This window comes from Schistocerca serialis, chromosome 2 (genome assembly GCF_023864345.2).
Source record: "Schistocerca serialis cubense isolate TAMUIC-IGC-003099 chromosome 2, iqSchSeri2.2, whole genome shotgun sequence".
NCBI lineage: Eukaryota > Metazoa > Arthropoda > Insecta > Orthoptera > Acrididae > Schistocerca > Schistocerca serialis.
In genome coordinates this window covers 2,230,266-2,257,916 of record NC_064639.1, presented here as the reverse complement: position 1 = coordinate 2,257,916, position 27,651 = coordinate 2,230,266, and positions in this window count along the sequence as shown.

The following is a 27,651-nucleotide window of genomic DNA, read 5'->3' as shown; positions in this document are numbered from 1 at the left end:
AATTAAATACAAAATGCACAATGCCGACTTAAGTACAAGAAGACTGTATCTTTATACTGTCTATGTTTTGAAACATTCCTGGGACACTAGTTATAGATTCCGATGCTCACTTCAGGTTTACTGTATCCCTCTGACTTTCTTATTGACGATGAAACACAGAAATTGCACCGGAATTAAATACAAAAGGCACAATGCCGGCTGAAGGACACGAAGACTGACTCTTCTTACTGACTATGATTTGAACCATTCCTGTGACACTAGTTATAGATTCCGATGCTTCACTTTAGGTTTACTGTATCCCTCTGACCTTCTTATTGACGAAGACACACAGAAATTGCCTCGGAATTAAATAGAAAAGGCACAATGCCGACTTAAGTACAAGATGACTGACTCTTCTTACTGTATATGTTTTGAAACATTCCTGTTACACTAGTTATAGATTCCGATGCTTCACTTCAGGTTTACTGTATCCCTCTGACTTTCTTATTGACGATGAAACACAGAAGTTAAACCGGAATTAAATACAAAAGGCACAATGCTGACTTAAGGACAAGAAGACTGACCCTTCTTACTGACTATGTTTTGAACCATTCCTGTGACACTAGTTATAGATTCCGATGCTTCACTTCAGGTTTACTGTATCCCTCTGACCTTCTTATTGACGATGAAACTCAGAAATTGCATCGGAATTAAATACAAAAGGCACAATGCCGAATTAAGTACAAGAAGACTGACTCTTCCTACTGTCTATGTTTTGAACCATTTCTGTGACACTAGTTATATATTCCGATGCTTCACTTCAGGTTTACTGTATCCCTTGGACCTTATGATTGACGATGAAACACGGACATAGCATCGGAATTAATTACAAAAGGCACAATGCCGAATTAAGTACAAGGAGACTGACTCTTCCTACTGTCTATGTTTTGAACCATTCCATTGACACTAGTTATAGATTCCGATGCTTGACTTCAGGTTTACTGAATCCCTTGGACCTTCTTATTGACGATAAAACACCGAAATTATAACGGAATTTGATACAAAAGGCTCAATGCCGACTCAAGTACAAGAAGACTGACACTTCTTACTGTCTATGTTTTGAACCATTCCTGTGACACTAGTTATAGATTTCAATGCTTCACTTCAGGTTTACTGTATCCCTCTGACCTTCTTATTGACGATGAAACACAGAAATTGCCTTGGAAATAAATAGAAAAGGCACAATGCCGACTTAAGTACAAGAAGACGGACTCTTCTTAATGTTTTGTTTTGAACCATTCCTGTGGCACTAGTTATAGATTCCGATGCTTCACTTTAGGTTAGAGTATCCCTTGGGCCTTCTTATTGACGATGAACACAGTAATTGCATCGGAATTAAATAGAAAAGGCACAATGCCAACTTAAGTAGAAGACGACTGACTCTTCTTACTGTCTATGTTTTGAACCATTCCTGTGACACTAGTTATAGATTCCGATGCTTCACTTCAGGTTTACTCTATCCCTCTGACCTTATTCACGATGAAACACAGAAATTGCATCGGAAGTACATACGAAAGGCACAATACGGACTGACCATTCTTACTGTCTATGTTTTGAACAATTCCTGTGACACTAGTTATAGATTCCGAAGCTTCACTTCAAGTTTACTGTATGCCTCTGACCTTCTTATTGACGATGAAACACAGAAGTTGCACCGGAATTAAGTACAAAAGGCACAATGCTGACTTAAGGACAGGAAGACTTACTCTTCTTACTGACTATGTTTTGAACCATTCCTGTGACACTAGTTATAGATTCCGATGCTTCACTTCAGGTTTACTGTATCCCTTGGACCTTCTTATTGACGATAAAACACAGAAATTGCATCGGAATTTAATACAAAAGGCACAATGCCGACTCAAGTACAAGAAGACTGACTCTTCTTACTGTCTATGCTTTGAACCATTCCTGTGACACTAGTTATACATTCCAATGCTTCACTTCAGGTTTACTGTATCCCTCTGACCTTCTTATTGACGATGAAACACAGAAATTGCATCGGAATTAAATAGAAAAGGCACAATGCCGAATTAAGTACAAGAAGACTGACTCTTCCTATTGTCTATGTTTTGAACCATTTCTGTGACACTAGTTATATATTCCGATGCTTCACTTCAGGTTTACTGTATCGCTTGGACCTTCTTATTGACGATGAAACACAGAAATTGCATCGGAATTAAATACAAAATGCACAATGGCGACTTAAGTACAAGAAGACTGTATCTTTATACTGTCTATGTTTTGAAACAATCCTGTAACACTAGTTATAGATTCCGATGCTCACTTCAGGTTTACTGTATCCCTCTGACTTTCTTATTGACGATGAAACACAGAAATTGCACCGGAATTAAATCCAAAAGGCACAATGCCGACGTAAGTACAAGAAAACTGACTCTTCTTACTGTCTATGCTTTGAACCATTCCTGTGACACAAGTTATAGATTCCGATGCTTCACTTAAGGTTTACTGTATCCCTCTGACATTCTTATTGATGATGAAACATAGAAATTGCATCGGAATTAAATACAAATGGAACAATGCTGACTTATGTACAAAAAAACTGACTCTTCTTACTGTCTATGTTTGAACCATTCATGTGACACTAGTTATAGATTCCGATGCTTCACTTGAGGTTTACATTATCCTTCTGAACTTCTTATTGACGATGAAACACAGACATTGCATTGGGGTTAAATAGAAAAGGCACAATGCCGAATTAAGTACAAGAAGACTGACTCTTCTTACTGTCTATGTTTTGAACCATTCCTGTGACACTATTTATAGATTCCGATGCTTGACTTCAGGTTTACTGTATCCTTGGACCTTCATATTGACGATGAAATACAGAAATTGCATCGAAATTTAATTCAAAAGGCACAATGCCGACACAAGTACAAGAAGACTGACTCTTCTTACTGTCTATGTTTTGAAACATTCCTGTGACACTAGTTATAGATTCCGATGCTTCACTTCAGGTTTACTGTATCCCTCTGACTATCTTATTGACGATGAAACACAGAAGTTGCACCGGAATTAAGTACAAAAGGCACAATGCTGACTTAAGGACAGGAAGACTGACTCTTCTTTCTGACTATGTTTGAACCATTCCTGTGACACTAGTTATAGATTCCGATGCTTCACTTCAGGTTTACTGTATCCTTCTGACCATCTTAATGACGATGAAATACAGAAATTGCATCGCAATTAAATACAAAATTCACAAAGCCGAATTAAGTACAAATAGACTGACTCTTCCTACTGTCTATGTATTGAACCATTCCATTGACACTAGTTATAGATTCCGATGCTTGACTTCAGGTTTACTGAATCCCTTGAACCTTCTTATTGACGATAAAACACAGTAATTGCATCGGAATTAAATACAAAAGGCACAATGCCGACTCAAGTACAAGAAGACTGACTCTTCTTACTGTCTATGTTTTGAAACATTCCTGTGACACTAGTTATAGATTCCGATGCTTCACTTCAGGTTTACTGTATCCCTCTGACCTTCTTATTGACGATGAAACACAGAAATTGCATCGGAATTAAATACAAAAGGCACAATGCCGAATTTAGTACAAGAAGACTGACTCTTCCTACTGTCTATGTTTTGAACCATTTCTGTGACACTAGTTATATATTCCGATGCTTCACTTCAGGTTTACTGTATCCCCTGGACCTTCTTATTGACGATGAAACACAGTAATTGCATCGGAATTAAATACAAAAGGCACAATGCCGACTTAAGTACAAGAAGACTGTATCTTCATACTGTCTATGTTTTGAAACATTCCTGTGACACTAGTTATAGATTCCGATGCTTCACTCCAGGTTTACTGTATCCCTTAGACCTTCTTATTGACCATGAAACACAGAAATTGCATCCGAATTAAATACAAAAGGCACAATGCCGACTTAAGGACAAGAAGACTGACTCTTCTTACTGACTATGTTTTGAAACATTCCTGTGACACTAGTTATAGATTCCGATGCTTCACTTCAGGTTTACTGTATCCCTCTGACCTTCTTATTAACGATGAAACTCAGAAATTGCATCGAAATTAACTACAAAATGCACAATACCGAATTAAGTACAAGAAGACTGACTCTTCCTACTGTCTATGTTTTGAACCATTTCTGTGACACTAGTTATACATTCCGATGCTTCACTTCAGGTTTACTGTATCCCTTGGACCTTATTATTGACGATGAAACACAGAAATAGCATCGGAATTAAAAACAAAAGACACAATGCCGAATTAAGTACAAGAAGACTGACTCTTCCTACTGTCTATGTTTTGAACCATTCCATTGACACTAGTTATAGATTCCGATGCTTGACTTCAGGTTTACTGAATCCCTTGGACCTTCTTATTAACGATAAAACACAGAAATTGCATCGGAATTTAATACAAAAGGCACAATGCCGACTCAAGTACAAGAAGACTGACTCTTCTTACTGTCTATAATTTGAACAATTCCTGTGACACTAGTTATACATTCTAATGCTTCACTCGAGGTTTACCGTATCCCTTGGACCTTCTTATTGACGATGAAACACAGAAATTGCATCGGAATTAAATACAAAAGGCACAATGCCGACTTAAGGACAAGAAGACTGACTCTTCTTACTGACTATGTTTTGAAGCATTCCTGTGACACTAGTTATAGATTCCGATGCTTCACTTCAGGTTTACTGTATCCCTCTGACCTTCTTATTGACGAAGACACACAGGAATTGCCTCGGAATTAAACAGAAAATGCACAATGCCGTCTTAAGTACAAGAAGACTGACTCTTCTTAATGTCTATGATTTGAACCATTCCTGTGACACTAGTTATAGATTCCGATGCTTCACTCTAGGTTTACTGTAACGCTTGGAACTTCTTATTGACGATGAAACACAGAAATTGCATCGGAATTAAATACAAAAGGCACAATGCCGACTTAGGGACAAGAAGACTGACTCTTCCTACTGACAATGTTTTAAACCATTCCTGTGACACTAGTTATAGATTCCGATGCTTCACTTCAAGGTTTACTGTATCCCTCTGACCTTATTCACGATGAAACACAGAAATTGCATCGGAATTAAATACAAAAGGCACAATGCCGACTTAAGGACAAGAAGACTGACTCTTCTTACTGACTATGTTTTGAAGCATTCCTGTGACACTAGTTATAGATTCCGATGCTTCACTTCAGGTTTACTGTATCCCTCTGACCTTCTTATTGACGAAGACACACAGGAATTGCCTCGGAATTAAACAGAAAATGCACAATGCCGTCTTAAGTACAAGAAGACTGACTCTTCTTAATGTCTATGATTTGAACCATTCCTGTGACACTAGTTATAGATTCCGATGCTTCACTCTAGGTTTACTGTAACCCTTGGAACTTCTTATTGACGATGAAACACAGAAATTGCATCGGAATTAAATACAAAAGGCACAATGCCGACTTAGGGACAAGAAGACTGACTCTTCCTACTGACAATGTTTTAAACCATTCCTGTGACACTAGTTATAGATTCCGATGCTTCACTTCAAGGTTTACTGTATCCCTCTGACCTTATTCACGATGAAACACAGAAATTGCATCGGAATTAAATACAAAAGGCACAATACCGACTGACTCTTCTTACTGTCTATGTTTTGAACAATTCCTGTGACACTAGTTATATATTCCGATGCTTCACTTCAGGTTTACTGTATCCCTCTGACCTTATTCACGATGAAACACAGAAATTCCATCGGAATTAAATACAAAAGGCACAATGCCGAATTAAGTACAAGAAGACTGACTCTTCCTACTGTCTATGTAATGAACCGTTCCATTGACACTAGTTATATATTCCGATGCTTGACTTCAGGTTTACTGAATCCCTTGGACCTTCTTATTGACGATAAAACACAGAAATTGCATCGGAATTAAATACAAAAGGCACAATGCCGGCTGAAGGACACGAAGACTGACTCTTCTTACTGACTATGTTTTGAACCATTCCTGTGACACTAGTTATATATTCCGATGCTTCACTTCAGGTTTACTGTATCCGTTGGACCTTCTTATTGACGATGAAACACAGACATAGCATCGGAATGAAATACAAAAGGCACAATGCCGACTTAAGTACAAGAAGACTGTATCTTTATACTGTCTATTTTTTGAAACTTTCCTGTGACACTAGTTATAGATTCCGATGCTCACTTCAGGTTTACTGTATCCCTCTGACTTTCTTATTGACGATGAAACACAGAAATTGCACCGGAATTAAATACAAAAGGCACAATGCCGGCTGAAGGACACGAAGACTGACTCTTCTTACTGACTATGATTTGAACCATTCCTGTGACACTAGTTATAGATTCCGATGCTTCACTTTAGGTTTACTGTATCCCTCTGACCTTCTTATTGACGAAGACACACAGAAATTGCCTCGGAATTAAATAGAAAAGGCACAATGCCGACTTAAGTACAAGAAGACTGACTCTTCTTACTGTATATGTTTTGAAACATTCCTGTGACACTAGTTATAGATTCCGATGCTTCACTTCAGGTTTACTGTATCCCTCTGACTTTCTTATTGACGATGAAACACAGAAGTTAAACCGGAATTAAATACAAAATGCACAATGCTGACTTAAGGACAAGAAGACTGACCCTTCTTACTGACTATGTTTTGAACCATTCCTGTGACACTAGTTACAGATTCCGATGCTTCACTTCAGGTTTACTGTATCCCTCTGACCTTCTTATTGACGATGAAACTCAGAAATTGCATCGGAATTAAATACAAAAGGCACAATGCCGAATTAAGTACAAGAAGACTGACTCTTTCTACTGTCTATGTTTTGAACCATTTCTGTGACACTAGTTATATATTCCGATGCTTCACTTCAGGTTTACTGTATCCCTTGCACCTTATGATTGACGATGAAACACAGACAAGGCATCGGAATTAAATACAAAAGGCACAATGCGGAATTAAGTACAAGGAGACTGACTCTTCCTATTGTCTATGTTTGAACCATTCCATTGACACTAGTTATAGATTCCGATGCTTGACTTCAGGTTTACTGAATCCCTTGGACCTTCTTATTGACGATAAAACACCGAAATTGCATCGGAATTTAATACAAAAGGCACAATGCCGACTCAAGTACAAGAAGACTGACACATCTTACTGTCTATGTTTTGAACCATTCCTGTGACATTAGTTATCGATTCCAATGCTTCACTTCAGGTTTACTGTATCCCTCTGACCTTATTCACGATGAAACACAGAAATTGCATCGGAATTAAATACAAAAGGCACAAACCGACTGACCCTTCTTACTGTCTATGTTTTGAACAATTCCTGTGACGCTAGTTATAGATTCCGATGCTTCACTTCAGGTTTACTGTATGCCTCTGACCTTCTTATTGACGATGAAACATTGAATTTGCATCGGAATTAAATACAAAAGGCACAGTGCCGAGTTAAGTACAAGAAGACTGACTCTTCCTACTGTCTACGATTTGAACCATTTCTGTGACACTTGTAATATATTCCGATGCTTCACTTCAGGTTAACTGTATCCCTTGGACCATCTTATTGACGATGAAACACAGAAATAGCATCGGAATTAAATACAAAAGGCACAATGCCGAATTAAGTACAAGAAGACTGACTCTTCCTACTGTCTATGTATTGAACCATTCCATTGACACTAGTTATAAATTCCGATGCTTGACTTCAGGTTTACTGATTCCCTTGGACCTTCTTATTGACGATAAAACACAGAAATTGCATCGGAATTAAATACAAAAGGCACAATGCCGACTCAAGTACAAGAAGACTGACTCTTCTTACTGTCTATGTTTTGAACCATTCCTGTGACACTAGTCATACATTCCAATGCTTCACTTGAGGTTTACTGTATCCCTCTGACCTTCTTTTTGACGATAAAACACAGAAATTTTATCGGAATTAAATAGAAAATGCACAATGCCGAATTAAGTAAAAAGAAGACTGACTCTTCCTACTGTCTATGGTTTGAACCATTTCTGTGACACTAGTTATATATTCCGATGCTTCACTTCAGGTTTAGTGTATCCCTTGGACCTTCTTATTGACGATGAAACACAGAAATTGCATCGGAATTAAATACAAAAGGCACAATGCCGAATTAAGTACAAGAAGACTGACTCTTCCTACTGTCTATGTTTTGAACCATTCCATTGGCACTAGTTATAGATTCCGATGCATCACTCCAGGTTTACAGTATCCCTTTTACATTCTTATTGACGATGAAACACTGAAATTGCATCGGAATTAAATACAAAAGGCACAATGCCGACTCAAGTACAAGAAGACTGACTCTTCTTACTGTCTATGTTTTGAACCATTCCTGTGACACTAGTTATAGATTCCAATGCTTCACTTCAGGTTTACTGTATCCCTCTGAACTTCTTATTGACGATGAAACACAGAAAATGCATCGGAATTAAATAGAAAAGGCACAATGCCGAATTAAGTACAAGAAGACTGACTCTTCTTTTGTCTATGATTTGAACCATTCTTGTGACACTAGTTATATATTCCGATGCTTCACTCCAGGGTTACTGTATCCCTTGGACCTTCTTATTGACGATGAAACACAGAAATTGCATCGGAATTAAATACAAAAGGCACAATGCCGACTTAAGGACAAGAAGACTGACTCTTCTTACTGACTATGTTTTGAAGCATTCCTGTGACACTAGTTATAGATTCCGATGCTTCACTTCAGGTTTACTGTATCCCTCTGACCGTCTTATTGACGAAGACACACAGAAATTGCCTGGGAATTAAATAGAAAAGGCACAATGCCGACTTAAGTACAAGAAGACTGACTCTTCTTAATGTCTATGTTTAGAACCATTCCTGTGACACTAGTAATAGATTCCGATGCTTCACTGTAGGTTTACTGTATCCCATGGACCTGCTTATTGACGATGAAACACAGAAATTGCATCGGTATTAAATACAAAAGGCACAATGCCGACTTATGGACAAGAAGACAGACTCTTCTTACTGACTATGTTTTGAACCATTCCTGTGACACTAGTTATAGATTCCGATGCTTCACTTCAGCTTTACTGTATGCCTCTGACCTTATTCACGATGAAACACAGAAATTGCATCGGAATTAAATACAAAAAGCACAATACCGACTGACTCTTCTTACTGTCTACGTTTTGAACAATTCCTGTGACACTAGTTATAGATTCCGATGCTTCACTTCAGGTTTACTGAATGCCTCTGACATTCTCATTGACGATGAAACACAGAATTTGCATCGGAATTAAATAGAAAAAGCACAATGCCGAATTAAGTACAAAAAGACTTACTCTTCCCACTGTCTATGCTTTGAACCATTTCTGTGACACTAGTTATATATTCCGATGCTTCACTTCAGGTTTACTGTATCCCTTGGACCTTCTTATTGACGATGAAACACAGAAATTGCATCGGAATTAAATACAAAAGGCACAATGCCGACTTAAGTACAAGAAGACTGTATCTTCATACAGTCTATGTTTTGAAACATTCCTGTGACACTAGTTATAGATTCCGATGCTTCACTCCAGGTTTACTGTATCCCTTGGACCTTCCTATTGACGATGAAACACAGAAATTGCACCGGAATTAAATACAAAAGGCACCATACCGACTTAAGTACAAGAAGACTGTATCTTCATACAGTCTATGTTTTGAAACATTCCTGTGACACTAGTTATAGATTCCGAGGCTTCACTCCAGGTGTACTGTATCCCTTGGACCTTCCTATTGACGATGAAACACAGAAATTGCACCGGAATTAAATACAAAAGGCACAATACCGACTTAAGGACAAGAAGACTGACTCTTCTTACTGACTATGTTTTGAACCATTCCTCTGACACTAGTTATATATTCCGATGCTTCACTTCAGGTTAACTGTATCCCTTGGACCTTCTTATTGACGATGAAACACAGAAATAGCATCGGAATTAAATACAAAAGGCACAATGCCGAATTAAGTACAAGAAGACTGACACTTCCTACTGTCTATGTATTGAACCATTCCATTGACACTAGTTATAGATTCCGATGCTTGACTTCAGGTTTACTGATTCCCTTGGACCTTCTTATTGACGACAAAACACAGAAATTGCATCGGAATTAAATACAAAAGGCACAATGCCAACTCAAGTACAAGAAGACTGACTCTTCTTACTGTCTATGTTTTGAACCATTCCTGCGACACTAGTTATACATTCCAATGCTTCACTTCACGTTTACTGTATCCCTCTGACCTTCGTATTGACGATGAAACACAGAAATTGCATCGGAATTAAATAGAAAAGGCACAATGCCGAATTAAGTACAAGAAGACTTACTCTTCCTACTGTCTATGTTTTGAACCATTTCTGTGACACTAGTTATATATTCCGAAGCTTCACTTCAGGTTTACTGTATCCCTTGGACCTTCTTATTGACGATGAAACACAGAAATTGCATCGGAATTAAATACAAAAGGCACAATGCCGACTTAAGTACAAGAAGACTGTATCTTCATACAGTCTATGTTTTGAAACATTCCTGTGACACTAGTTATAGACTCCGATGCTTCACTCCAGGTTTACTGTATCCCTTGGACCTTCCTATTGACGATGAAACACAGAAATTGCACCGGAATTAAATACAAAAGGCACAATACCGACTTAAGGACAAGAAGACTGACTCTTCTTACTGCCTATGTTTTGAAGCATTCCTGTGACACTAGTTATAGATTCCGATGCTTCACTTCAGGTTTACTGTATCCCTCTGACCATCTTATTGACGATACAATACAGAAATTGCATCGCAATTAAATACAAAAGGCACAATGCCGAATTAAGTACAAATAGACTGACTCTTCCTACTGTCTATGTTTTGAACCATTTCTGTGACACTAGTTATATATTCCGATGCTTCACTTCAGGTTACCTGTAACCCTTGGACCTTCTTATTGACGATGAAACACAGAAATAGCATCGGAATTAAATACAAAAGGCACAATGCCGAATTAAGTACAAGAAGACTGACTCTTCCTACTGTCTATGTATTGAACCATTCCATTGACACTAGTTATAGATTCCGATGCTTGACTTGAGGTTTACTGAATCCCTTGGACCTTCTTATTGACGATAAAACACAGAAATTGCATCGGAATTTAATACAAAAGGCACAATGCCGACTCAAGTACAAGAAGACTGACTCTTCTTACTGTCTATGTTTTGAAACATTCCTGTGACACTAGTTATACATTCCAATGCTTCACTTCAGGTTTACAGTATCCCTCTGACCTTCTTATTGACGATGAAACACAGAAATTGCATCGGAATTATATAGAAAAGGCACAATGCCGAATTAAGTACAAGAAGACTGACTCTTCCTACTGTCTATGTTTTGAACCATTTCTGTGACACTAGTTATATATTCCGGTGCTTCACTTCAGGTTTACTGTATCCCCTGGACCTTCTTATTGACGATGAAACACAGTAATTGCATCGGAATTAAATACAAAAGGCACAATGCCGACTTAAGTACAAGAAGACTGTATCTTCATACTGTCTATGTTTTGAAACATTCCTGTGACACTAGTTATGGATTCCGATGCTTCACTCCAGGTTTACTGTATCCCATAGACCTTCTTATTGACCATGAAACACAGAAATTGCATCCGAATTAAATACAAAATGCACAATGCCGACTTAAGGACAAGAAGACTGACTCTTCTTACTGACTATGTTTGAAACATTCCTGTGACACTAGTTATAGATTCCGATGCTTCACTTCAGGTTTACTGTATCCCCCTGACTTTCTTATTGACGATGAAACACAGAAAATAAACCAGAATTAAATACAAAAGGCACAATGCTGACTTAAGGACAAGAAGACTGAACCTTCTTACTGACTATGTTTTGAACCATTCCTGTGACACTAGTTATTGATTCCGATGCTTCACTTCAGGTTTACTGTATCCCTCTGACCTTCTTATTAACGATGAAACTCAGAGATTGCATCGGAATTAAATACAAAAGGCACAATGCCGAACTAAGTACAAGAAGACTGACTATTCCTACTGTCTATGTTTTGAACCATTTGTGTGACACTAGTTATATATTCCGATGCTTCACTTCAGGTTTACTGTATCCCTTGGACCTTATTATTGACGATGAAACACAGAAATAGCAACGGAATTAAATACAAAAGGCACAATGCCGAATTAAGTACAAGAAGACTGACTCTTCCTACTGTCTATGTTTTGAACCATTCCATTGACACTAGTTATAGATTCCGGTGCTTGACTTCAGGTTTACTGAATCCCTTGGACCTTCTTATTGACGATAAAACACAGAAATGGCATCGGAATTTAATACAAAAGCACAATGCCGACTCAAGTAAAAGAAGACTGACTCTTCTTACTGTCTATGTTTTGAACCATTCCTGTGACACTAATTATAGATTCCAATGCTTCACTCCAGGTTTACTGTATCCCTTGGACCTTCTTATTGACGATGAAACACAGAAATTGCATCGGAATTAAATACAAAAGGCACAATGCCGACTTAAGGACAAGAAGACTGACTCTTCTTACTGACTATGTTTTGAAGCATTCCTGTGACACTAGTTATAGATTCCGATGCTTCACTTCAGGTCTACTGTATCCCTCTGACCTTCTTATTGACGAAGACACACAGAAATTGCCTCGGAATTAAATAGAAAAGGCACAATGCCGACTTAAGTACAAGAAGACTGACTCTTCTTAATGTCTATGTTTTGAACCATTCCTGTGAAACTAGTTATAGATTCCGATGCTTCACTCTAGGTTTACTGTAACCCTTGGACCTTCTTATTGACGATGAAACACAGAAATTGCATCGGAATTAAATACAAAAGGCACAATACCGACTTAGGGACAAGAAGACTTACTCTTCCTACTGACAATGTTTTGAACCATTCCTGTGACACTAGTTATAGATTCCGATACTTCACTTCAACGTTTACTGTATCCCTCTGACCTTATTCACGATGAAACACAGAAATTGCAGCGGAATTAAATACAAAAGGCACAATACCGACTGACTCTGCTTACTGTCTATGTTTTGAACAATTCCTGTGACACTAGTTATAGATTCCGATTCTTCACTTATGGTTTACTGTATCCCTCTGACCTTATTCACGATGAAACACAGAAATTCCATCAGAATTAAATACAAAAGGCACAATGCCGAATTAAGTACAAGAAGACTGACTCTTCCTACTGTCTATGTAATGAACCGTTCCATTGACACTATTTATAGATTCCGATGCTTCACTTCAGGTTTACTGAATCCCTTGGACCTTATTATTGACGATGAAACACAGACATTGCATCGGTATTTAATATAAAAGGCACAATGCCGACTCAAGTACAAGAAGACTGACTCTTCTTACTGTCTATGTTTTGAACCATTCCTGTGACACTAGTTATAGATTCCAATGCTTCACTTCAGGTTTACTGTATCCCTCTGACCTTCTTATTGACGATGAAAAACAGAAATTGCATCGGAATTAAATAGAAAAGGCACAATGCCGAAATAAGTACAAGAAGACTGACTCTTCCTACTGTCTATGTTTTGAACCATTTCTGTGACACTAGTTATATATTCCGATGCTTCACTTCAGGTTTACTGTATCCCTTGGACCTTCTTATTGACGATGAAACACAGAAATTGCATCGGAATTAAATACAAAAGGCACAATGCCGACTTAAGTACAAGAAGACTGTATCTTTATACTGTCTATGTTTTGAAACATTCCTGTGACACTAGTTATAGATTCCGATGCTCACTTCAGGTTTACTGTATCCCTCTGACTTTCTTATTGACGATGAAACACAGAAATTGCACCGGAATTAAATACAAAAGGCACAATGCCGGCCGAAGGACACGAAGACTGACTCTTCTTACTGACTATGTTTTGAACCATTCCCGTGACACTAGTAATAGATTCCGATGCTTCACTTTAGGTTTACTGTATCCCTCTGACCTTCTTATTGACGAAGACACACAGAAATTGCCTCGGAATTAAATAGAAAAGGCACAATGAAGACTTAAGTACAAGAAGACTGACTCTTCTTACTGTATATGTTTTGAAACATTCCTGTGACACTAGTTATACATTCCGATGCTTCACTTCAGGTTTACTGTATCCCTCTGAGTTTCTTATTGACGATGAAACACAGAAGTTAAACCGGAATTAAAGACAAAAGGCACAATGCTGACTTAAGGACAAGAAGACTGACCCTTCTTACTGACTATGTTTTGAACCATACCTGTGACACTAGTTACAGATTCCGATGCTTCACTTCAGGTTTACTGTATCCCTTGGACCTTATGATTGACGATGAAACACAGACATAGCATCGGAATTAAATACAAAAGGCACAATGCCGAATTAAGTACAAGGAGACTGACTCTTCCTACTGTCTGTGTTTTGAACCATTCCATTGACACTAGTTATAGATTCCGATGCTTGACTTCAGGTTTACTGAATCCCTTGGACCTTCTTATTGCCGATAAAACACCGAAATTGCATCGGAATTTAATACAAAAAGCACAATGCCGACTCAAGTACAAGAAGACTGACTCTTCTTACTGTCTATGTTTTGAACCATTCCTGTGACACTAGTTATGGATTCCAATGCTTCACTTCAGGTTTACTGTATCCCTCTGTCCTTCTTATTGACGATGAAACACTGAAATTGCATCGGAATTAAATACAAAAGGCACAATGCCGACTCAAGTACAAGAAGACTGACTCTTCTTACTGTCTATGTTTTGAACCATTCCTGTGACACTTGTTATAGATTCCGATGCTTCACTTTAGGTTTAGAGTATCCCTTGGACCTTCTTATTGACGATGAACACAGTTATTGCATCGGAATTAAATAGAAAAGGCACAATGCCAACTTAAGTAGAAGAAGACTGACTCTTCTTACTGTCTATGTTTTGAACCATTCCATTGACACTAGTTATAGATTCCGATGCTTCACTCCAGGTTTACTGTATCACTTTTACATTCTTATTGACGATGAAACACTGAAATTGCATCGGAATTAAATACAAAAGCCAAAATGCCAGCTTAAGTACGAGAAGACTGACTCTTCCTACTGTCTATGTTTTGACCCATTCCTGTGACACTAGTTATAGATTCCGATGCTTCACTTCAGGTTTACTGTATCCCTCTGACCTTATTGACGATGAAACACAGAAATTGCATCGGAATTAAATACAAAAGGCACAATACCGACTGACCCTTCTTACTGTCTATGTTTTGAACAATTCCTGTGACACTAGTTATAGATTCCGATGCTTGACTTCAGGTTTACTGTATCCTTGGACCTTCTTATAGACGATGAAATACAGAAATTGCATCGGAATTTAATACAAAAGGCACAATGCCGACTCAATTACAAGAAGACTGACTCTTCTAACTGTCTATGTTTTGAAACATTCCTGTGACACTAGTTATAGATTCCGATGCTTCACTTCAGGTTTACTGTATCCCTCTGACTTTCTTATTGACGATAAAACACAGAAGTTGCACCGGAATTAAATACAAAAGGCACAATGCTGACTTAAGGACAAGAAGACTGACGCTTCTTACTGACTATGTTTTGAACCATTCCTGTGACACTAGTTACAGATTCTGATGCTTCACTTGAGGTTTACTGTATCCCTTTGACCTTCTTGTTGACGATGAAATACCGAAGTTGCATCGCAATTAAATACAAAAGGCACAATGCCGAGTTAAGTACAAGAAGACTGACTCTTCCTACTGTCTACGTTTTGAACCATTTCTGTGACACTAGTAATATATTCCGATGCTTCACTTCAGGTTAACTGTATCCCTTGGACCTTCTTATTGACGATGAAACACAGAAATAGCATCGGAATTAAATACAAAAGGCACAATGCCGACTCAAGTACAAGAAGACTGACTCTTCTTACTGTCTATGTTTTGAACCATTCCTGCGACACTAGTTATACATTCCAATGCTTCACATGAGGTTTACTGTATCCCTCTGACCTTCTTATTGACGATGAAACACAGAAATTTTATCGGAATTAAATAGAAAATGCACAATGCCGAATTAAGTACAAGAAGACTGACTCTTCCTACTGTCTATGGTTTGAACCATTTCTGTGACATTAGTTATATATTCCGATGCTTCACTTCAGGTTTACTGTATCCCTTGGACCATCTTATTGACGATGAAATACAGAAATTGCATCGGAATTAATTACAAAAGTCACAATGCCGAATTAAGTACAAGAAGACTGACTCTTCCTACTGCCTATGTTTTGAACCATTCCATTGGCACTAGTTAAAGATTCCGATGCATCACTCCAGGTTTACAGTATCCCTTTTACATTCTTATTGACGATGAAACACTGAAATTGCATCGGAATTAAATACAAAAGGCACAATGCCGACTCAAGTACAAGAAGACTGACTCTTCTTACTGTCTATGTTTTGAACCATTCCTGTGACACTAGTTATAGATTCCAATGGTTCACTTCAGGTTTACTGTATCCCTCTGAACTTCTTATTGACGATGAAACACAGAAATTGCATCGGAATTAAATAGAAAAGGCACAATGCCGAATTAAGTACAAGAAGACTGACTCTTCCTACTGTCTATGTTTTGAACCATTCCTGTGATACTAGTTATATATTCCGATGCTTCACTCCAGGTTTACTGTATCCCTCTGACCTTCTTATTGACGAAGACACACAGAAATTGCCTGGGAATTAAATAGAAAAGGCACAATGCCGACTTAAGTACAAGAAGACTGACTCTTCTTAATGTCTATGATTTGAACCATTCCTGTGACACTAGTTATAGATTCCGATGCTTCACTCTAGGTTTACTGTATCCCATGGACCTGCTTATTGACGATGAAACACAGATATTGCATCGCAATTAAATACAAAAGGCACAATGCCGACTTATGGACAAGAAGACTGACTCCTCTTACTGACTATGTTTTGAACCATTCCTGTGACACTAGTTAAAGATTCCGATGCTTCACTTCAGCTTTACTGTATCCCTCTGACCTTAGTCACGATGAAACACAGAAATTGCATCGGAATTAATTACAAAAAGCACAATACCGACTGACTCTTCTTACTGTCTACGTTTTGAACAATTCCTGTGACACTAGTTATAGATTCCGATGCTTCACTTCAGGTTTACTGAATGCCTCTGACCTTCTTATTGACAATGAAACACAGAATTTGCAACGGAATTAAATACAAAAGGCACAATGCCGAATTAAGTACAAGAAGACTGACTCTTCCTATTGTCTATGTATTGAACCGTTCCATTGACACTAGTTATAGATCCCGATGCTTGACTTCAGGTTTACTGAATCCCTTGGACCTTCTTATTGACGATAAAACACAGAAATTGCATCGGAACTTAATACAAAAGGCACAATGCCGACTCAAGTACAAGAAGACTGACTCTTCTTACTGTCTATGTTTTGAACCATTCCTGCGACACTAGTTATACATTCCAATGCTTCACTTCAGGTTTACTATATCCCTCTGACCTTCTTATTGACGACGAAACACAGAAATTGCATCGGAATTAAATAGAAAAGGCACAATGCCGAATTAAGTACAAGAAGACTGACTCTTCCTACAGTCAATGTTTTGAACCATTTCTGTGACACTAGTTATATATTCCGATGCTTCACTTCAGGTTTACTGTATCCCTTGGACCTTCTTATTGACGATGAAACACAGAAATTGCATCGGAATTAAATACAAAAGGCACAATGCCGACTTAAGTACAAGAAGACTGTATCTTCATACAGGCTATGTTTTGAAACATTCCTGTGACACTAGTTATAGATTCCGATGCTTCACTCCAGGTTTACTGTATCCCTTGGACCTTCTTATTGACGATGAAACACAGATATTTCACCGGAATTAAATACAAAAGGCACAATACCGACTTAAGGACAAGAAGACTGACTCTTCTTACTGACTATGTTTTGAACCATTCCTGTGACACTAGTTATAGATTCCGATGCTCACTTCAGGTTTACTGTATTGCTCTGACTTTCTTATTGACAATGAAACACAGAAATTGCACTGGAATTAAATACAAAATGCACAATGCCGGCTTAAGGACAAGAAGACTGACTCTTCTTACTGAGTATGATTTGAACCATTCCTGTGACACTAGTTATTGATTCCGATGCTTCACTTTAGGTTTACTGTATCCCTCTGACCTTCTTATTGACGAAGACACACAGAAATTGCCCCGGAATTAAATAGAAAAGGCACAATGCCGACTTAAGTACAAGAAGACTGACTCTTCTTACTGCCTATGTTTTGAAACATTCCTGTGACACTAGTTATAGATTTCGATGCTTCACTTCAGGTTTACTGTATCCCTCTGACTTACTTATTGACGATGAAACACAGAAGTTAAACCGGAATAAAATACAAAAGGCACAATGCTGACTTAAGGACAAGAGGACTGACCCTTCTTACTGACTACGTTTTGAACCATTCCTGTGACACTAGTTATAGATTCCGATGCTTCACTTCAGGTTTACTGTATCCCTCTGACCTTCTTATTGACGATGAAACTCAGAGATTGCATCGGAATTAAATACAAAAGGCACAATGCCGAATTAAGTACAAGAAGACTGACTCTTCCTACTGTCTATGTTTTGAATCATTTCTGTGACACTAGTTATATATTCCGATGCTTCACTTCAGGTTTACTATATCCCTTGGACCTTATTATTGACGATGAAACACAGAAATTGCATCGGAATTAAATACAAAGGGCACAATGCCGAATTAAGTACAAGGAGACTGACTCTTCCTACTGTCTATGTTTTGAACCATTCCATTGACACTAGTTATAGATTCCGATGCTTGACTTCAGGCTTACTGAATCCCTTGGACCTTCTTATTGACGATAAAACACAGAAATTGCATCGGAATTTAATACAAAAGGCGCAATGCCGACTCAAGTACAAGAAGACTGACTCTTCTTACTGTCTATGTTTTGAACCATTCCTGTGACACTAGTTATAGATTCCAATGCTTCACTTCAGGTTTACAGTATCCCTCTGACCTTCTTATTGACGATGAAACACTGAAATTGCATCGGAATTAAATACAAAAGGCACAATTCTGACTCAAGTACAAGAACACTGACTCTTATTACTGTCTATATTTTGAATCATTCCTGTGACACTAGTTATAGATGCCAATGCTTCACTTCAGGTTTACTGTATCCCTCTGACCTTCTTATTGACGATGAAACACAGAAATTGCATCGGAATTAAATAGAAAAGGCACAATGCACACTTAAGTACAAGAAGACTGACTCTTCTTACTGTCTATGTTTTGAAGCATTCCTGTGACACTAGTTATAGATTCCGATGCTTCACTTTAGGTTTAGAGTATCCCTTGGACCTTCTTATTGACGATGAACACAGTAATTGCATCGGAATTAAATAGAAAAGGCACAATGCCGACTTAAGTAGAAGAAGACTGCCTCTTCTTACTAACTATGTTTTGAACCATTCATGAGACACTAGTTATAGATTCCGATGCTTCACATCAGGTTTACTGTATCCCTCTGACTTTCTTATTGACGATGAAACACAGAAATTGCATCGGATTTAAATAAAAAATGCACAATGCCGACTTAAGTACAAGGAGACTGACTCTTCTTACTGTCTATGTTTTGAACCATTCCATTGACACTAGTTATAGATTCCGATGCTTCACTCCAGGTTTACTGTATCCCTTTTACATTCTTATTGACGAAGAAACACTGAAATTGCATCGGAATTAAATACAAAAGGCAAAATGCCGGCTTAAGTACAAGAAGACAGACTCTTCCTACTGTCTATGTTTTGAACCATTCCTGTGACACTAGTTATAGATTCCGATGCTTCACTTCAGGTTTACTGTATCCCTCTGACCTTATTCTTGATGAAACACAGAAATTGCATCGGAATGAAATACAAAAGGCACAATCCCGACTTAAGTACAAGAAGACTGACTCTTCTTACTGTCTATGTTTTGAACCATTCCTGTGACACTAGCTATTGATTCCGATGCTTCACTTCAGGTTTACTGTATCATTTTGTACTTCTTATTGACGAAGAAACACAGAAAGTGCATCGGAATTAAATACAAAAGGCACAATACCGAGTGACTCTTCTTACTGTCTACGTTTTGAACAATTCCTGTGACACTAGTTATACCTTCCAATGCTTCACTTGAGGTTTACTGTATCCCTCTGACCTTCTTATTGACGATGAAACACAGAAATTTAATCGGAATTAAATAGAAAAGGCGCAATGCCGAATTAAGTACAAGAAGACTGACTCTTCCTACTGTCTATGTTTTGAACCATTTCTGTGACACTAGTGATGTATTCCGATGCTTCACTTCAGGTTTACTGTATCCCTTGGACCTTCTTATTGACGATGAAACACAGATATTGCATCGGAATTAAATACAAAAGGCACAATGCCGACTTATGTACAAGAAGACTGTATCTTCATACAGTCTATGTTTTGAACCATTCCATTAACACTAGTTATAGATTCCGATGCTTGACTTCAGGTTTACTGAATCCCTTGGACCTTCTTATTAACGATAAAACACAGAAATTGCATCGGAATTTAATACAAAAAGCACAATGCCGACTCAAGTACAAGAAGACTGACTCTTCTTACTGTCTATGCTTTGAACCATTCCTGTGACACTAGTTATGATTCCAATGCTTCACTTCAGGTTTACTGTATCCCTCTGACCCTCTTATTGACGATGAAACCCAGAAATTGTATCGGAATTAAATATAAAATGCACAATGCCGAATTAAGTACAAGAAGACTGACCCTTCCTACTGTCTATGTTTTGAACCATTCCATTGGCACTAGTTATAGATTCCGATGCATCACTCCAGGTTTACAGTATCCCTTTTACATTCTTAATGACGATGAAACACTGAAATTGCAACGGAATTAAATTCAAAAGGCACAATGCCGACTCAAGTACAAGAAGACTGACTCTTCTTACTGTCTATGTTTTGAACCATTCCTGTGACACTAGTTATAGATTCCAATGCTTCACTTCAGGTTTACTGTATCCCTCTGAACTTCTTATTGACGATGAAACACAGAAATTGCATCGGAATTAAATAGAAAAGGCACAATGCCGACTTAAGGACAAGAAGACTGACTCTTCTTACTGTCTATGTTTTGAACAATTCCTGTGACACTAGTTATAGATTCCGATGCTTCACTTCAGGTTTACTGAATGCCTCTGACCTTCTTATTGACGATGAAACACAGAATTTGCATCGGAATTAAATACAAAAGGCACAATGCCGAATTAAGTACAAGAAGACTGACTCTTCCTACTGTCTATGTATTGAACCGTTCCATTGACACTAGTTATAGATTCCGATGCTTGACTTCAGGTTTACTGAATCCCTTGGACCTTCTTATTGACGATAAAACACAGAAATTGCATAGGAATTTAATACAAAGGGCACAATGCCGACTCAAGTACAAGAAGACTGACTCTTCTTACTGTCTATGTTTTGAACCACTCCTGCGACACTAGTAATACATTCCAATGCTTCACTTCAGGTTTACTGTATCCCTCTGACCTTCTTATTGACGATGAAACACTGAAATTGCATCGGAATTAAATAGAAAAGGCACAATGCCGAATTAAGTACAAGAAGACTGACTCTTCCTACTGTCTATGTTTTGAACCAATTCTGTGACACTAGTTATATATTCCGATGCTTCACTTCAGGTTTACTGTATCCCTTGGACCTTCTTATTGACGATGAAACACAGAAATTGCATCGGAATTAAATACAAAAGGCACAATGCCGACTTACGTACAAGAAGACTGTATCTTCATACAGTCTATGTTTTGAAACATTCCTGTGACACTAGTTATAGATTCCGATGCTTCACTCCAGGTTTACTGTATCCCTTGGACCTTCTTATTGACGATGAAACACAGAAATTGCACCGGAATTAAATACAAAAGGCACAATGCCGAATTAAGTACAAGAAGACTGACTCTTCCCACTGTCTATGTTTTGAACCATTTCTGTGACACTAGTTATATATTCCGATGCTTCACTTCAGGTTTACTGTATCCCTTGGACCTTATTATTGACGATGAAACACAGAAATTGCATCGGAATTAAATACAAAGGGCACAATGCCGAATTAAGTACAAGAAGACTGACTCTTCCTACTGTCTATGTTTTGAACCATTCCATTGACACTAGTTATAGATTCCGATGCTTGACTTCAGGCTTACTGAATCCCTTGGACCTTCTTATTGACGATAAAACACAGATATTGCATCGGAATTTAATACAAAAGGCACAATGCCGACTCAAATACAAGAAGACTGACTCTTCTTACTGTCTATGTTTTGAACCATTCCTGTGACACTAGTTATAGATTCCAATGCTTCACTTCAGGTTTACTGTATCCCTCTGACCTTCTTATTGACGATGAAACACTGAAATTGCATCGGAATTAAATACAAAAGGCACAATACCGACTCAAGTACAAGAAGACTGACTCTTATTACTGTCTATATTTTGAACCATTCCTGTGACACTAGTTATAGATGCCAATGCTTCACTTCAGGTTTTCTGTATCCCTCTGACCTTCTTATTGACGATGAAACACAGAAATTGCATCGGAATTAAATACAAAAGGCACAATGCCGACTTAAGTACAAGAAGACTGTATCTTCATACTGTCTATGTTTTGAACCATTCCATTGACACTAGTTATGGATTCCGATGCTTGACTTCAGGTTTACTGAATCCCTTGGACCTTCTTATTGACGATAAAACACAGAAATTGCATCGGAATTTAATACAAAAAGCACAATGCCGACTCAAGTACAGAGAAGACTGAATCTTCTTACTGTCTATGCTTTGAACCATTCCTGTGACACTAGTTATAGATTCCAATGCTTCACTTCAGGTTTACTTATCCCTCTGACCCTCTTATTGACGATGAAACACAGAAATTGCATCGGAATTAAATACAAAAGGCACAATGCCGAATTAAGTATAAGAAGACTGACTCTTCCTACTGTCTATGTTTTGAACCATTCCATTAGCACTAGTTATAGATTCCGATGCATCACTCCAGGTTTACAGTATCCCTTTTACATTCTTATTGACGATGAAACACTGAAATTGCAACGTAATTAAATTCAAAAGGCACAATGCCGACTCAAGTACAAGAAGACTGACTCTTCTTACTGTCTATGTTTTGAACCATTTCTGTGACACTAGTTATATATTCCGATGCTTCACTTCAGGTTTACTGTATCCCTTGGACCTTATTATTGACGATGAAACACAGAAATTGCATCGGAATTAAATACAAAGGGCACAATGCCGAATTAAGTACAAGAAGACTGACTCTTCCTACTGTCTATGTTTTGAACCATTCCATTGACACTAGTTATAGATTCCGATGCTTGACTTCAGGCTTACTGAATCCCTTGGACCTTCTTATTGACGATAAAACACAGATATTGCATCGGAATTTAATACAAAAGGCACAATGCCGACTCAAATACAAGAAGACTGACTCTTCTTACTGTCTATGTTTTGAACCATTCCTGTGACACTAGTTATAGATTCCAATGCTTCACTTCAGGTTTACTGTATCCCTCTGACCTTCTTATTGACGATGAAACACTGAAATTGCATCGGAATTAAATACAAAAGGCACAATACCGACTCAAGTACAAGAAGACTGACTCTTATTACTGTCTATATTTTGAACCATTCCTGTGACACTAGTTATAGATGCCAATGCTTCACTTCAGGTTTTCTGTATCCCTCTGACCTTCTTATTGACGATGAAACACAGAAATTGCATCGGAATTAAATACAAAAGGCACAATGCCGACTTAAGTACAAGAAGACTGTATCTTCATACTGTCTATGTTTTGAACCATTCCATTGACACTAGTTATGGATTCCGATGCTTGACTTCAGGTTTACTGAATCCCTTGGACCTTCTTATTGACGATAAAACACAGAAATTGCATCGGAATTTAATACAAAAAGCACAATGCCGACTCAAGTACAGAGAAGACTGAATCTTCTTACTGTCTATGCTTTGAACCATTCCTGTGACACTAGTTATAGATTCCAATGCTTCACTTCAGGTTTACTTATCCCTCTGACCCTCTTATTGACGATGAAACACAGAAATTGCATCGGAATTAAATACAAAAGGCACAATGCCGAATTAAGTATAAGAAGACTGACTCTTCCTACTGTCTATGTTTTGAACCATTCCATTAGCACTAGTTATAGATTCCGATGCATCACTCCAGGTTTACAGTATCCCTTTTACATTCTTATTGACGATGAAACACTGAAATTGCAACGTAATTAAATTCAAAAGGCACAATGCCGACTCAAGTACAAGAAGACTGACTCTTCTTACTGTCTATGTTTTGAACCATTCCTGTGACACTAGTTATAGATTCCGATGCTTCACTTCAGGTTTACTGTATCCCTCTAACCTTCTTATTGACGATGAAGCACAGAAATTGCATCGGAATTAAATAGAAAAGGCAAAATGCTGAATTAAGTATAAGAAGACCGACTCTTCCTACTGTCTATGTTTTGAACCATTTCTGTGACACTAGTTATATATTCCGATGCTTCACTTCAGGTTTACTGTATCCCTTGGACCTTCTTATTGACGATGAAACACAGAAATTGCATCGGAATTAAATAAAAAAGGCACAATGCCGACTTAAGTACAAGAAGACTGTATCTTCATACAGTCTATGTTTTGAAACATTCCTGTGACACTAGTTATAGATTCCGTTGCTTCACTCCAGGTTTAGTGTATCCCTTGGACCTTCTTATTGACGATGAAACACAGAAATTGCACCGGAATTAAATACAAAAGGCACAATACCGACTTAAGGACAAGAAGACTGACTCTTCTTACTGACTATGTTTTGAACCATTCCTGTGACACTAGTTATAGATTCCGATGCTCACTTCAGGTTTACTGTATCCCTCTGACTTTCTTATTGACGATGAAACAAAGAAATTGCACCGGAATTAAATACAAATGGCACAATGCCGGCTTAAGGACAAGAAGACTGACTCTTCTTACTGAGTATGATTTGAACCATTCCTGTGACACTAGTTATAGATTCCGATGCTTCACTTTAGGTTTACTGTATCCCTCTGACCTTCTTATTGACGAAGGCACACAGAAATTGCCTCGGAATTAAATAGAAAAGGCACAATGCCGACTTAAGTACAAGAAGACTGACTCTTCTTACTGTCTATGTTTAGAAACATTCCTGTGACACTAGTTATGGATTCCGATGCTTCACTTCAGGTTTACTGTATCCCTCTGACTTTCTTATTGACGATGAAACACAGAAGATAAAACGGAATTAAATATTAAAGGCACAATGCTGACTTAAGGACAAGAGGACTGACCCTTCTTACTGACTATGTTTTGAACCATTCCTGTGACACTAGTTATAGATTCCGATGCTTCACTTCAGGTTTACTGTATCCCTCTGACCTTCTTATTGACGATGAAACTCAGAAATTGCATCGGAATTAAATACAAAAGGCACAATGCCGAATTAAGTACAAGAAGACTGACTCTTCCTACTGTCTATGTTTTGAACCATTTCTGTGACACTAGTTATATATTCCGATGCTTCACTTCAGGTTTACTGTATCCCTTGGACCCTATTATTGACGATGAAACACAGAAATTGCATCGGAATTAAATACAAAGGGCACAATGCCGAATTAAGTACAAGAAGACTGACCCTTCCTACTGTCTATGTTTTGAACCATTCCATTGACACTAGTTATAGATTCCGATGCTTGACTTCAGGCTTACTGAATCCCTTGGACCTTCTTATAAACGATAAAACACAGAAATCGCATCGGAATTTAATACAAAAGGCACAATGCCGACTCAAGTACAAGAAGACTTACTCTTCTTACTGTCTATGTTTTGAACCATTCCTGTGACACTAGTTATAGATTCCAATGCTTCACTTCAGGTTTACAGTATCCCTCTGACCTTCTTATTGACGATGAAACACTGAAATTGCATCGGAATTAAATACAAAAGGCACAATTCCGACTCAAGTACAAGAAGACTGACTCTTATTACTGTCTATATTTTGAACCATTCCTGTGACACTAGTTATAGATGCCAATGCTTCACTTCAGGTTGACTGTATCCTTCTGACCTTCTTATTGACGATGAAACACAGAAATTGCATCGGAATTAAATAGAAAAGGCACAATGCCGTATTAAGTACAAGAAGACTGACTCTTCCTACTGTCTATGTTTTTGAACTATTCCTGTGACAATAGTTATATATTCCGATGCTTCACTTCAGGTTTACTGTATCCCTTGGACATTCTTATTGACGATGAAACACAGAAATTGCATCGGAATTAAATACAAAAGGCACAATGCCGACTTAAGTACAAGAAGACTGTATCTTCTTACTGTCTATGTTTTGAAACATTCCTGTGACACTAGTTATGGATTCAGATGCTTCACTCCAGGTTTACTGTATCCCTTGGACCTTCTTATTGACGATGAAACACAGAAATTGCATCGGAATTAAATACAAAAGGCACAATGCCGACTTAAGGACAAGAAGACTGACTCTTCTTACTGACTATGTTTTGATGCAATCCTGTGACACTAGTTATAGATTCCGATGCTTCACTTCAGGTTTTCTGTGTCCCTCTGACCTTCTTATTGACGAAGACACACAGAAATTGCCTCGGAATTAAATTGAAAAGGCACATGCCGACTTAAGTACAGGAAGACTGACTCTTCTTAATGTCTATGTTTTGAAGCATTCCTGTGACAATAGTTATAGATTCCGATGCTTCACTTTAGGTTTAGAGTATCCCTTGGACCTTCTTATTGACGATGAACACAGTAATTGCATCGGAATTAAATAGAAAAGGCACAATGCCGACTTAAGTAGAAGAAAACTGCCTCTTCTTACTAACTATGTTTTGAACCATTCCTGAGACACTAGTTATAGTTTCCGATGCTTCACATCAGGTTTACTGTATCCCTCTGACCTTCTTATTGACGATGAAACACAGAAATTGCATCGGATTTAAATAAAAAGGCACAATGCCGACTTAAGTACAAGAAGACTGACTCTTCTTACTGTCTATGTTTTGCACCATTCCATTGACACTAGTTATAGATTCCGATGCTTCACTCCAGGTTTACTGTATCCCTTTTACATTCTTATTGACGATGAAACACTGAAATTGCATCGGAATTAAATACAAAAGGCAAAATGCCGGCTTAAGTACAAGAAGACAGACTCTTCCTACTGTCTATGTTTTGAACCATTCCTGTGACACTAGTTATAGATTCCGATGTTTCACTTCAGGTTTACTGTATCCCTCTGACCTT